The sequence below is a fragment of the Coenobita brevimanus genome, chromosome 30 (assembly GCF_032717465.1).
Source record: "Coenobita brevimanus isolate Jiangsu-jjx chromosome 30, ASM3271746v2, whole genome shotgun sequence".
In the NCBI taxonomy this organism is placed as follows: Eukaryota; Metazoa; Arthropoda; class Malacostraca; order Decapoda; family Coenobitidae; genus Coenobita; species Coenobita brevimanus.
Window position 1 is genome coordinate 39891648 of NC_136983.1, and position 15727 is coordinate 39907374.

Genomic DNA, 15727 nt, shown 5'->3' on the forward strand with positions numbered 1-15727 from the left:
AGGACGAAAAATTATAAACTTTCTCAACAGTACACAGCAGAGACTAATTACTCACAAATGCTGTTTATTAGTACTGTTGGCCTCTGGAGAAAGTGACTCCACCCCTGACAATCAATAACTAATGCTATTAATGATAACAGATTCTTGCTGATGCATTAACTCCTGGTTGGCACAACAGATTTAGGTTAATACAAAAGGACTGGCCTAAGTACCAGTTATGAATAGCAAAGCGTTTATGCAAACTAGGAGCTATAAGTGAAATAAGCTTGTGGATAAAATAAAACACGAATTTACATTACATTAAGATCAAGAAAAAGAACTGTTAAATTTATTGATAACAAAGAAATAAATTTACGTTACATTTCAAAGTGACTTCAAAATAAGGAGATCGCACTCACTTGCTCACTCAAAAGCTAACTCTTAAACCTAGGAAAAAACGAAAAGAAATGCTGGTCAGAAAATTGGACAAAGCGGATGACTGGGTGTCGTTACTGAGGAAGGACACTGCACACGCTGAGTCTCTCGCCAATCACGCTAGGTGGGAATCCAACGGCAGCGGTGGGAACTAGGCGTCATTGCGAGGAACGACGCTGCCACACACACTACCTGCTTCCACGGCGCTCAAACCTAGTACTGATTCAAACTGTGGGAGAGAGGCGAGTGTCATGGCCACACTTGCAACGGCCAACGAGTGTGAGCGATACACACCCACAATTCACTCAGCAAAGGTGCTAACATCACGCACAAGGACGATCACTTATGACACAGTGAAAAATTGTTCTGAAAACACTCCCGACCGGGTGAATACGTGGCAGTTGACTGAGTGATAAATACTGGGATTCCACTAGAATTCGCGGTTTCCCACCAAAGTTAATGTCACGAGTTTATTTAAATATAAAATCGCGCCGACTCTTGACAAACATGTCCTGACTGTGAAAGTTCCGAACCACTTTCTTCATTCGTGTACCACATCAACAATGTGGATAATGGTGCATATTAAACAAGTGTGCAAAATTAATCATTATTTGCTATACATGAATGACAATAAACTTCTATAGTCTAATTCCGAGGAAAGAGATTATTTGTCTATGCATAATAATACTAATATAATTATTGTCTAAAATAGAATCTTACTTCCCGCTGTGTCATTCCAATCATGCCTGACCAGGAACCATCAGGTCGCTTGGCTCCCCAGGTACCATCATTGGGCGCAACAAACGTGAAGCTGAAAGGCACGAGACGAAATGGACTGTTTACTCAGTCGCACAAAAGTTATGGTCCTTTTCAGGTAGTCGGGCATTAATGTTAATAGCAAGACACTGGTGACATGCAGAGGTTTATGGTATGTACGAGGACTACAGGGCCTTGGGAGCAGGCTGTGAAGCCTATGCCCAGAGTTGGGAAAAAAAACAAAATTCTTTTACAGGTAAATTATCCACTTCAAGGAAAAGCACTTCTGTAAAAAAAAAAAAAAAGTATACACTGTACATTAACATACTTGAAGTTCATAACTTGGGCAATGACCTCCAGCAGAGTAACTTCAGGGCTAAGTATACTGACTCGCTTCCCCTCAGGTGCCTCTGGGTCATCCACCACCTTGGTCACGTAGATATACAGAGGCATGCGAGCCACGGTCAACTGAGTTCCATCCAAGAATCTATAGGCAGATGATATTTCTGTTTGAAATTATATGTATTAAATACAACTTAGAGCAGCTGATCCTCTCAGAAGGAAGAACTTTAAATTCTGAACTTATTCGAACTGTTATACAATCACTTCTTCACAAAACGAGATTTTTTCTAAATTGAATATTACCTTCTGGCAACAGTAAGGAGAGAAAAATCATTATCACAGTGACGGAAAAATGGCGAAATAATGTGTGAATGGCTTGCTTCTGTGGTGAAGCTCACATTTTCGAAGGCTGCAATGATGTGTGACAGGGTTTATGGCTCATTTCACAAGGTTGTCTCTTGATAGTTCTTTTGCCATAACAATGATATCCTAATATTTATGAACCATGCATAACATTTTCATGTGAGGAACATAGTGATGGTGATATAAAATAAATTTACAGTGCATTAATGCATGCAGATGAGCGACTCGGTTCATGGAGCACTTTACGTCCTTTCTCCTTAACGCATCTTGTTGCTGACTCCTCCGTACCCTATCCTCAAGTATACATTTAATAGATTATCATAACTACACTTCTTATCAGTGGAGGTTGTGCCCCGGCCGTCAAACGGCTCGTATTCTCGTCGGTTAAGGAAGCCCTGTAACACCTCCCCCTAAGCGAATGCTTTTGCTTATTCCGCCCTTCCGTCCTCTTCTGTGTTCCTTATCTAATATCACCACACTGCACAAATTACGTGCAAAACTACAGTATATTAGCCAGCCTTATCTAAAAATAATCGATAAGGAGGAGATGTTAGGGAGTTCCCTCAATTGACTATCTTATGAGCAAAAGTCTCAGCTACCTGATTTACCTTTTGAACTTGTCAGGGAATGGAGGTTGGTGAAATTCGATCATTAAACTCTCCTTATTCCTGCAAGAGGCAATTCGCAATGGCTGGGCTTCTGGCTTCACATACGGCAAATACACATACACACTGCATCTGGAAAGTGATAAACACAGACGTAAGGTTATTCATACACTGAGACTTAATATTACTCTTAAGATGTGTAGTAACAATATCAGTGTATTTCTACTGACCCAGCTGGATGTGATGGGGTGTTGAGTACGATAAGCATGGAATTGGTCATAGCGAGGGTTTTACGGACGTGGTGGAGGCGGTGGAGTGGAAGACGGGAGAGAACAACGAGCCTTGTGGACCACACCAATAGACGTTCCCTTTGAGACCATTCAGCGAACGTGGTGAGGAAGGCTGGGTCATCACTCACCACCACCACTGCCACGGACCTGGACACCTGCCGTAGCTGCAACAATTTCCCTGTCAGAATTTAATTATGAAATTTGCACTTACGTACATGACCTGTAAAGTGAATTATTGACCCACTTTGGAAACATCATTACACTGTTTTTGTTCTGACCTGGTATAAAATTGAAATCTCCCCATCTTGAGTGTTAAGTCGTAGTAATAGAGTGACACTAGAATATGATGCTGTTCGTGAAGAGGTGCTATGGAAAGAACGTAGAGCCATAGCATTGCCTTTTCCTTCCACTGAGCTTCGTTAAGTAGACTGCAAAAGGACAAAAAAATGGTCCAAGATGGAGTGAAAGACCTACGATATACAATATATTGGAGTGTTAAACGCCTGATCACGATGTCTGCTGATAATCCTGTTTAAAAAATCCAGGTGCACATGTAAATTGTGGATTTGTAATTGACACTACGAGATAAAAGTACAAGATAGATTTTCTTTTGTAAACTCTACTAAAGAGGCATTTACTAAGTTTGATAAGATTGTCTTATGGTAGTACTAATAATATGCAAAAATCATATTCTTGAATAAGTTGCCTCTGTAAACGAAGTTCTTTTTGGGCTGAAGCATAATGTCTGTACGTAAAGCGGACATATAACAGAAGCATCACTGTTGTAATGATGGTTTTGCTATGTATTATCAAAGGTCATTATTGACCAGAATATAGTAATCATCTGAATGTTTCACTGGCTGTACGCTGCATACATCATTTATTCATGGCTACAAGATCATGTTTTTTTATTGTACGGAAATGTGCAGAATTTTGTCATTTGAATGTACGAACATAAAGACCAGATCTTATATAGATAAAAGACCATACGTTTAACCCATTAATCGTTGGGATCTTTACAGACACGGGCGAAATATCTCCATCGCCATATCTAAACTAAAATAGAACCTGACGTATTATTTTGTGCCCCTTACCGAGCCTGCCTCTAGTCAGTTGGTATGACTGCGTAGATATTAATTTCGATTTTACATGAAGCATCAAGAGGATTGAGTCGAAACGCAGGAACTGTATCACAGCTGCTGTGTGTCTTATATTAGGCAGGACGCATACCATGGAGAGGTTGTCAAGAAGGCACGAGAGTACAAAAACAATGTGAAGTGCCATGACAGTGTTGTAGTGAAGTGTTGTGCATGCAGCATTACCCACTTTCTTTGGATAACCTCTTCTTTTTTTTATGATATACGTATCATATTCTTTCACAGACAGCTCCACAAAAATACTAAACCACATGCATATAGAACTGTGTATGAATGTAGTATAGCATTTTGGTGGTGACTTGCATTGTCTGGGATAGGCTTTGACGGAGGTACGCGCTTCTGATTCTGTATTCTTGTTTAATCAGTTCTGAACAACCAATGCAGAAACAGTATCCCAGAATTCTGTAATACTGGAAATACTGTACATTCAAAAACATGAAAATGACAAAAAAAAATAAATCATCAGAAGTGTCTCTCGCCTCTCCAGCTTTATCTCCATAAATTTTGAGAATGAGTGCGGTGAATCCACAGCAACTCACACCAGAAAAAATGAAAGGATTTATGTTACACTGTAGAGGAAAGTACGGTTCAGTAACGAAAATATATCGCCTGTGAAAAGATGCGAGGGAGTTTCCGTAAGCGAGAAGAATACCGGCTCTAGCCACAAAATAATTTCATCCAAGTCTTTTGCAATGGATTCACAACATTGTACATGGTAAAGAAATTCATGGTCTTTTTTACAATTTTATGTACACTCAAAAATTAAAAAAAAAAAAGTAGAGGATAAAGACAGTATGTGTCCCACCCGCCTCAGCAGTAAAGTAATAGTGACCTACCCGCCTCAGCAGCCACGTAACAGTGACCTACCCGCCTCAGCAGTAGAGTAACAGTGACCTACCCACCTCAGCAGTAATGTAACAGTGACCTTCCCGCCTAAGCAATAATGAGACAGATACCTACCCACCTCAGCAGTGATATGACAGTGACCTACCTGGCGAGCCTGGCCGACCACCCGGGACATGTGTACCTGTGTCACGTTATCGTCCTGGCCGCCCACACCCACACCAAACACACACACACCCAACCACGCCGTCACGTCAGCTACACCAGCAAACTGCAGGATTAGAGTTAGAAGTGCTTTGATCTGCCTTGTTTACTACGTGTCATTATACTCAACATTATCCAATATTTAGTATCACTGCTCAGGTCACTATCGAATGTTTCAGATGTGAACTTATTAAAAAGTGAATAACATCTATTATAACCCATCGATTTATGATGCTTGTCTCCTACCCACCCAATCCACACATCATGAAAAGAAATTACAGGTCTAGAAATAAATACCTACCGGCGTACTTTTATCCATGATAAAAGTAACACAGATGTCCTGTGACGAAGCTTGTAACACGGCATTCAGTATCTCCACCATCTTCACAGCTGAGACAGTCTCGTCTGCACCTTCAAAATTATTATCCTTATCATCATCACTTATCCTGGAGTGATTCCGTTAGTCAATACAGTACAAGAGGAGTAAATACCTGAGGAAGGGATAAGGTCATGGGGTCGAGTTCTCGTCTGGTAAGGAAGCTCCGTAGCACCTCTTCCTTAGGACGCGTCCACAGGTGTGCTGGACCAAGTGCTGGCAACATGTTAACAACACAATAATTGACAAGCTGTAAACATGCTCAGAACAATGGCGTGCAAATCATGTTGGTAACATCATGATGAACTCTCAGCTGCCTTGTATCGACACATCGCATTGCCTCTGTTACCTCTGCTGCCGGTGAATTAGAAGCTGCACTGAACATGTTTCCATAAATCTGTCCACATACTGCTGCATACATGAGTCCAAGCATGTTGCCAGCTGCGCTGTATTTTCGATATTGCTGGTTAACGTCCTTTTGTACGTTATTTATGCAGAGCATGTGGTAGGTGGGGCGCCCATCATCCACCCACTTAGTGTAGTGAGTGGTACTCTGTTTTTAGGGTAGCTCTACATTCAGTGGCAAGCCAAATGATTTCCTGTAAACCAGGAAAGCATTCACAACACTGGGTGGCAACCTTAAAACCAACAAGTGTTCCCTACATGGCAGCAAGTGAGTTGGCGGAGGGTTAGTGCTCCTTCGAGGAAAACAAATAACTAAAAATACGAAGAAGAAGCCTCAGACCAAGCCTGACCAAAAGGTGACGACTAAGGACCGAACAAAGGACATGGCACGGATACCAACATAGAATATAAGGGGTGCAATTGATGAGGTGAAATAAAAAGAGGTTGTCCAGGTGCTTGAGGGGGCGAAAGTTGATGTATGTGGATTAACTGAAACTAAATGGTGAGATGAGAGTGTGAGAGAATGGGAGTATGGATGGGGTATATATGTGGGATTAGGTGAGAATGAGAGGGCAAAAGAAGGAGTGTGTATTGTTGTGAGTAACAGGTGAAAGGAGACTATAAGAGAGTATGGATCAGTTTGCTCAAGGATTATGTTGGTAAGATTGAAAGTTGGACTACAAATATAGGCATTTATGTGTCTGTATGCAAGCAGAGTGAGAGAAGAGTTCTGGACAAATGTGGAAGCATGCATGGAAAAGTTTGAAAGGAATGAAAGAGTGTTTTTGATTGGAGATATGAATGGAAAAGTAGGGAATGTGAAGGTGGATGGAGTAGTTAGTGAGTGGGGTGTGCCTGCAGAGATGGATAAGAATGGCATTGCTTTAGTCGACATTTGTGCTGAGAGGGAGGTTGTGATAGCCAATACTCTCTCCATGCACAAAATAATCCATAGGTAAATGTGGCGAGTGATGAGAAGGGTGGGTGGTGAACTGAATGAACAGAAGGGAATGATTGATTATGTGTGTGGATGAGAGGATGAGGAAGTGTGTAATGGATGCAAGAGTATATTGGGGTTGAGGGAGTGGACTTTCTGACCACCACTTGGTGGTGGTCAGAATCAAGGTCCAAATGAAATGGAGAAATAGAAGAAGGGAAGGACAGGAGGAAGTAGTTCATACAAGGAGGAAGGAAAGGTTACAAGAGGATGGAAAAAGGGCTGAATATAAGAGGAAAGTGGAGGAACATTTGGGTAAATATAGATTGGAGCTGATGAGGGACGTGGAAGGTGTGTGTAAGATATTTGCAGACGAAATCTGTGCAGCATGTGATGTGGTGTGTGGGGTGAAGAGAAGACGAAAAGGGGTGCAGTGAAAAGCATGGTGGAATGAAGCGGTGAGAGAGGCTGTGGCACAAAACAAGAAAGCATATAGTGAGTGGATGAGAAACAGGGGTGTGGAAGAAGTTGAGAGATAGAAGAGAGAGTTATATGTAGAGAAGAAGAGAGGTGTAAAGATTAGTAAGAGAGATAAGATGACAGTGGATGAGCAGTTTGGAAGGAATATGAATGTAAAATGGAGGGAATGTAAGAAAATGTTCTGGAAAGAGGTAAAAAGAGTTGGTCAAGGTGACAAAGAAGTTAATCGGGAACTGAAACATAAAAATGATAGATTACTAGTGGAGAAGGAAGAAAACGTCAGCAGATGGAGTGAACACTTTAAGGAACTGTTGAACGTAGAGAATGAAAGTAATGCAAGTATATGTGGCTGGGGAATGGCTTGGAGAAGGAGGGAGGTGAGAAGACAGAAAGAAATCAGTGGGTTGGAAGTTGTGGAAACAATGGAGAAAGTTTAAATTGGGAAACCCCAGTAATTGATGGATTGTGTGGTGAAATGCCGAAGCATAGGGAAGAGATAGTAGGAGATTGGATGTTGAGGATGTGCAGATTGGCCTGGGAGGAAGGTTAAGTCGCGGAAGATTGGAAGTCAAGTATAATTATTACCCTGTACAAAGGAAAAGGGGGAAAAGATGTGGTAATCATAGAGGCATTTGTCTTCTTAATGAAATACGAAAAGTATATGGTAGGATACTTACTGACAGAGCTAGGGAAATAACAGAGGAATTAGTTGGAGAAGAACAGGGAGGTTTTAGGAAGGGCAGTGGTTGTGTAAATCAGATATTCATTCTTAAATCTTTAGTGGAAAAGTGTCTAGAGAAGGGAAAGAACTTGTATGGGGCATTCATGGATTTGGAGAAAGCATATGACAGGGTGGATATACAAGGATTGTGGAAAGAGTTAAGAATACGTGGAGTAGATGGGAAGTTGCTGAATGCCGTGAAGTTGGTGAGTGGAGTCAGGGTGCTAAGGCTGCAGTGCGTGTGGATAGTGAACTGAGTGAATTTTTCTATTTGAAAGTTGGATTGAAGCAGGGATGTGTCAAATCTCCATGGCTGTTTAGTCTGTATATGGCTGGGGTTATAAAAGAGATACAAGGTTGATCAGTGGATGTTAGAGCGGCCCTAATGAGAGAGGGCAGTTGGTGGAAACTCCCTGTACTGTTGTTTGCAGATGATACTGCGTTGTTAAGTGAAGACGAAGGGGAGCTGCAAGGCTTGGTGGATGAGTTAGGAGAGTGTATGAAACAGAATCTAAATGTTAATGTAAGGAAGAGTAAAGTTATGGTCATCGAGATAAGTAAAGTCAGTGAATGTACAGTGAGATTGGGTGAGGAGGAAATGGAAAATGTGAGTGCGTTTAAGTACTTGAGTAGTGTGATGAATAAGGATAGATGTTTAGGGGTGAAGTGCTTGAAAGGGTACAACAATGAAGAATGGTTGCTGGTTCCTTGAAAGCAGTGATAAGAAACAGGAAAGTAAGCTTGGGAGTTAAAAAGTTATTATTTGATAGTATTGTAATACCAACTCTAACGTTGAAAGTGAAGCTTGGACCTTGTTGGAGGGACAGAAGCCAAGAGTGAGAGCAGTGGAAATGAGTTACATGAGAGGAGCATGTGGAGTCACATAGAGAGATAGACTGGAAAATGAGAAAATGAAGGAGAGTTGTGGTGTGGATGTGATAGGAGGTGTTAGGAGAAACAAACTGAGGTGGTTTGGCCATATGGAGAGGCTGGAGAGTGAGAGACTGACGAGTGAGGTGGAGGAAGGGAGAGGGAGGGGGAGGCCAAGGATGAGGTGGAGGGATGGAGTGGAGAGGTATATGAGAGAGGTGGGGGGTGAGTTGGAAGCAGGGCAGTGAAATGGCGGGAGACCGACCGACATGGAGGCGATTTGTTTGTGGCCACCCCTTACGGGAGTAAAGCGTCTGGCAAAAGATAGCTAGATAGATAGATGTCGATACTGGAATGATTTATGCAACACGAGAAAGATCAGTAAGGAGTCTATTTATACCCAGACAACTTAATCCCGTAAGAGGTGATCACAGACAAATCGCCTCAATGTCGCACTGCCCCTTGTCATATTGCCCTTCCCCCTCCAGCCCACACACCGTCTCTCATATACCTCTCCACTCCATTCATCCATCTCATACTCGGTCTCCCCCTCCCTCACCCCCTCCACCTCACTCACATAAACTCTTCTCATTAGTTTCTCGCTCTCTATCCTCTCCACGTGGCCAAACCACCTCATTGTATTTTTCCTAACGCGTTCTTTTGCATCCACATCCACATCACAATGCTCTTTCACTTCGTTATTTATCAGTATGTCGCTCCATATGACTCCACATGCTCCTCTTAAATAACTCATTTTGTACTGTTCTCGCTATTGACTTGTGTCCTTTCAGTATGGCCCAAGCTTCGCCTCCATATGTTAGAGTTCATATCACAATACTATCATGCAGCAACTTTTTCACTTCCACGCTTACTTCCCTATTCCTTATCACTGCATTAAAAAACAAGAAACAGCAACCTTTCTTCCCTGTTGTAACCTTTCAAGGAATTCATCCTCTCTACTTTCATCCTTATTCATCATACTACCCAAGTGCTTCAATGCACCCACATTTTCCATCTCCTCATCATCCAACCTCATTGTGCATTCACTGACTTCATTTCTCTCGAAGACCACAACAATTCTCCTTCCTATGTTCAACTTTAGATTTTGTTTCTTATACATTCTCCCAGACTCATTCACCAAGCCTTGCCGTTCCCTTTCGTCTTCTCTTAACAATACAGAATCATCTGCAAACAACAGAACAGGAATTTTCCAAACGCCCCCCTTTCTCATTAGGGCCACTCCAATATCCACTGGCCTACCATAATCTCTGTTATAACTCCATCCGTATACAGACTGAAGAACCATGAAGACACGGCACATCCTTCTTCCAATCCTACATTCAGATAGAAAAATCCACTCAGATCACCTTCCACATGCACTGCAGCCTAAGAGCCCTCACACATACTCTTGACGGCAATCAACAGCTTACCATTTACCCCACATATCTTAATGTTTTCCACATTCCTTGTCTATCCACTCTGTTATATGCTTTCTTCAAATCCATGAAGGCCACATACAACTTCTTTCTCTTTTCTAGAAACTTTTCCACTAAAGACCTTCGGATGAATATTTGATCTACACAACCTCTTCCCTTCCTAAAACCTCCCTGTTCTTCTCCATCTAATTCTCTGTTGTTTCCTACAATATAGTTTTCCTATTATGCTAAGAAAACATATGCCCATATGATTACCATACTTCCTTTTCCTCTTTTATTCTGCACAGGGGAATAATTTTACCTGACTTCCAATCCTTTGGGGCTTTACCTTCCTCCCAGGCCAATTTGCGCATCTTCCATATCCACTCCATATTTCCCCATGCTTCAGCATTTCACCACGCACTCCATCAACTCCTTGGGCATTCCCCATTTTAACTTTCTTCATTGCTTCAATAACTTTCATCCTACTGATCTCTTCCCTTCTTCTCATACCCCAGTGGGCAGCCACCTTGTCGTGGTGAGGGAATTGCATGCCTTTGTGATCTCACAAGCCTACTCATGGATATGTTGACATCTGACAGGGTCTTCCATGCTGGTAGGGTTGTGGGTGAGGTGTCTGACTAATTGCTGTCTGTAGCATATGTTACCTTCAAGGGTCATCAGTGCCACCCACCAAAGAGGTCGCCTCGAGGCTGTCCCGAGTTGGTTCTTTGGGTGTCTGGCCTGTGGGGTGAAGTGGAAGGAGGTTTTTGCACTAATGAACTTTTGTATTACGGGTTGCCGTTTTCAGTTTCCTCCTGGGGACAAGGTACCCCACTTCCATCAGCCCACACCCGGTCTCCTCACTCCCTCGTTGGTTGTTGCTTTTGACTCATGATGCCATTCTGTTTTCAATGTTTTCGCATATTGGTACTTTAAACATTTCTTCTGATCGTTGTGTGGTCGGTGACCAGCCACACAAGTTGTCCACCCCTGGTAACTGCTCGGCTGAAGATCCTTTGCCTTCCAGGTCGTCTGCCAATATTGTTGATCATGACATTACTTGTCTTCAGCTGTTGCCTGGTGTCTTTGTGCATGACAGTTATGTGAAATATCTTGTATTTAAGCTGTTTGATGTACTTCTTTCAGGAACCAGAACTGTTTTCGGATTCACAATGATCTAGTTGCAGCACGTGGGTTTACTCCCAATATCTTTCAAGGTGATTGTTCTCTGTTGCTGGAGGCCAGGAATGAGGAGGAGAGTTCACACATCCAATCCCTTACTATGGTTGCTGCTTATCCAGTGTCTCTCTCGTCACTTGCTCTTAACCCTTTCAGGTCTCCTGGCCACTATAATGGCTTTCTCGGTAGGGGTCTCCTAGCCACTCCCGTGGCAGCATATTTAGGCATGAATGAAAACTGTTGCATGAGGCTGGTGAATGAAATAAGGATACGAGCTGCTCCCCAGACCCCTCTACATCTACCAGGCATGTGCAGATCACAATATTTTAGTTAAAACCGTTTGGGAAGAGATAATCATGGTGGGGGGTTGGGTTGCACTTACTGGTTTTATTATACTGTTGATCTGGCAATATTTTTTTACTATTTTGTTATCAGACAGTTCATTTAGCAAAAGATTATCGTTTCCAATATATATTTTACTGCTCTGGAGGATACATAGCTCTCACCTCCCTCCTCCCTTTCATATCCCCCTTCCTCCACCCCCCTACCTCCCACCGATTCCCCACCCCTCTACCTCCCACCCTTCCACCCTCCACTCTCCCTCCAATCCCCCATCCCCTGCCTCCCGCCTACGCACATAGCTGACGTGTCGCAGGCAAGCAAGAGATCTCCGCGTTGTATGTCTCAATATTTATTCATTTCCTGGGTGTTAGAGCGTCTGATTGAGGGAAAATACTTACAGACTTGCGATTTTAGGTTTCTAAGGTTGTTTCTGTAGCCTTTTATACATGCACCATGCATTTATTTGTTACCAGGCGGACACACGTGCGGCGAGAGTTGCCTTTTTCATTGACAAATGATTGTTAGTGTCTCCATACTTTTTTCTTATTTATATTTCATGAGTTTCTCACATTTCCTGGTTATACTTATAACACCGTCAATTTTGAGAGATATTTAATATTTTATCACTGTCTTTACTGCTGCCTGTAAGTACACAGGATGATAGAGTTAGCAACAATAAAATAAACATATGTACATACAAAAGGCAAGCTCGTAGGCTTATCCCCATGTCCTCACCCCCACAGCCTTGGACAGTACTAAGTAAAATAAGAGCAAAGTAAAATAAATTAGTCAGTAGTAATTAGTAAGTGATAGTTTTATAAGGATCTTGTAACTGTTTAGTTTGTTTTTGTAAAGAAAACATCTCAAGAATCATTCACAAATCATGTGAGATATAATGTACATATATTAGTACACTGTTTTTTTTATGGAAAAACATGGAAACAAACAAAATCAATCATGTTGCCTACGCACCAAGAAATCACCTACCCACCGAGACGGCAGTACTCATACGCTACCACACACCATTTGCTCGGCAACTTCCCATCATTTTTGCAGCACTTGCATAGTGAGTAGAGCTCTAATGTTTTATAGGCAGATGTGTAATACTTCCTTATGCATGAATATGATATTTTTTTTCTTTATTTGCAAACCTTGACTTAAAAAAAAAAAAAAAAAATGCGTCTCTCAAACGTGACCTTGGGACATATTTGAGACTTGAAAGGGTTAAATCAATCCCGTAGGGTTGTGTATTCTCGTGACGTGATGTCTTATTCTGATTCTTCCCTCCTGGAGGGGCTGGCTCCTCAGGGAGTGATAGCAGCACAGAGAATAATGAAAGAAGTTGATGGGGTACCCATGCCCTCCCTTATCTTGACGATTGATTGCCTTACTTTGTCTGATGTTGTTACTGCTGTATGGTGGAAGCTTAAGGTCAAACTTTCTGTTCCCTGGCCTAGAAGGTGCTATTATTTTCATAGGTTTGGTCTTGAAATATTCCAAATAGGGTCACACACTAAAAAGTTTGAGGAACTCTGCTCTAAATGTTTTAACTGTGGTGGGGCACATACGGCCTCTTCAAGGGATTGTGATGTGTTCAAGTTTAAATATGAGGTTGTGTCTGGTCATGCAAAGACGACAATTTCCTTTTCTGAGCCAAAGGCCAGGGTATGGGAGAAGTTCATTTGCCCTGGGGTCATCTATGCTGCTGCCTTGTCTCACTCTGAAGCTACCCGGCAGGTGCCCTTGCCATCAAACAGTGTTCCATCTACTCGGGGTTTTGTTTCTTGGCTTCCTTAGCTTGGGCTCAACTGAGGGGGTGCAGCCTGGAAGTCGTTGTGCTTCCTCTAGGGAGATACCTCCTGTCTCTGGGGATGTCTCCTCTAGGGAGATGCCTCCCGTCTCTTGGGATGTCTCCTCTGGGGTGGTACATCCTGCATCTGGGAGTGCCTCCTCCATCCCGGTTCTTTCTCCTGTCCTTAGGGCAGTCCCTCTGGACAGGTGGGTGAGGGTTGATGGTGCGGGGATGCACTAAGCCTTGCGCATCCTGCATCCTCAATACCGGACCTGAGCAGTAGGGAGGTGACTCTTCCTCAGGATGTGGCTTTTTCTGCTTCCGCTGCTGTGGATGGTAAGCCGGAGTCCCTGCTTTGGGGCCGCCACTGCCTTCCACTTCCTCTCCCAAAGATGACGAATGGCACACTGTCAGAAGGGTGACGAAGAAGAAGCAGGATATCAGTGCTTTCACAACAGATAACTAGAGGAGAGCCCCCCTTCCACTTCAAGCTGATCAATAAAGCAGAAATCTGTAGTTTGGCTGCCCAGCTCTTCCTGTGCGGCTACCACTTCTGGTACTAAGTTCAAGAGGCATGAATCTAATGCATCAAAAACTGCTTCAGGGGCCATCCCTAAGCATGCTGGGCCATCATCTTATTCCTCCTCACATGGCTCCAGTGTCTATTCTTCAGTGGAATCGTCATAGTCTACAAATCATTTGGGAAGAACTTTGTCTCCTCATTCTTGGGACATCTGCATGTGTATGATTGCAGGAAACTATGGTTCGATTTGGCACTCCTCCCACTCTTCCTGGGTATCAGGTTTGTTATTTTGACCCTTTACCTGATCAGGGGGTTGGTAGAGAGATTGCCATTATTGTCTGTGGGGATGATCCGTCCAGGGTGATGTTTCCTGTCTCTCACCCTCATGCTGTGGCCATTCAGGCATTCCTAGGCAAGTCGTACATGATCAGCGCTATTAACTTGCCTCCTCTTCTGGTTCTGCTTCCCGACCTTTAGGGCCTTCTCTGCTAGCTTCCAAAGCCAATCTTCCCACTGGGAGATTTTAATGAACGTCACTCCCTCTGTGATGACTATTATCAGGGCTATAACACCTGCCCCCCATACCCCCAAGCTGGGGGGAGGCCCCGAGTATGAGGGGGCCCCAATTTCAAGGAATCCTGAATCAAGGGACCCCTTGCAAAGATCTATTATTAAGCTAAATTAAATAAGCATGTCTCGCCCCTATGCCTACGAATGGGAAAACACAGAAAAGGGCTCATTTCTCTTAACTCACTTCTCCTTCTGAATGTTTCAAAAACATTAATGAAAATAATTATACCACCAATTTTTCTCGGTATGATTCTGTTAAGAAACCATGGTGTAAGGTGCTATGACTTAGATCTTGCTTACACTACGAGGGTTAACACTTAACACCTAAAGTGCTAACAGGATCGATTGATCCTTTTTCAGGATTACGCGAGATACCATATGTGATCAATAGAGGGGCTTTTGGGAAAACTGTGGACACTCAGTTTCGGCCCAATTGTGACGTATATCAATGCAAACCAATGAGAACTAAGTCCTTAGTAGGGAGAAGGGAGGATCCAGTCATGATGGGGGGGCAGTTCTCCCACCGCCCTCTTCCTGCCTTCCTCTACTCCAATACCTTTGTTCCCTCTCCCCCTCCCTCACCTCTGACTGCCTCCTGCTTCCTCCCTCCCCCTCCTCCAATCATCCATCACGCCACCGTGGTTCCTCCCCTTTCCCTCTTCCCTGTCTCCCTGGAGAGGGTTATATTCCCCCTACTCACCCTCCACACCCCTGTATGCCCTCTCTGCCTGTCCTCTTTGTCTTGTGGTGTCTGTCTCCCAACTCTATACCTCCATAGCACCCCTCCAGGCCTCTCCCCAGTCCTCCCCCACCCCCCACACCCTGTAGTATGCAGTCCGCTTACAACTCACCTCCCCCCCCACCTAAAGTATTATACATCATTGTTATTATTTATGTTGCGTGTTTTCATTCAAAACCAGATTATTGTTTGTGTAATTGTATACACTGATGCATGGAACATAGAATGTATGTTTGTTTCATGTTTTTTTTTTTTTTATGTGTCTCCATGTATATACCGTAATGTTTCCTGTAAATATTAGTAATGCTTGTTTTTTATAACAATAAATTGTGTATTTGTGTGCTTTTCTTTCTTACATGATTATCAATATTTTGCATGCTTTAGTTTTTTTCCCCCCTTGA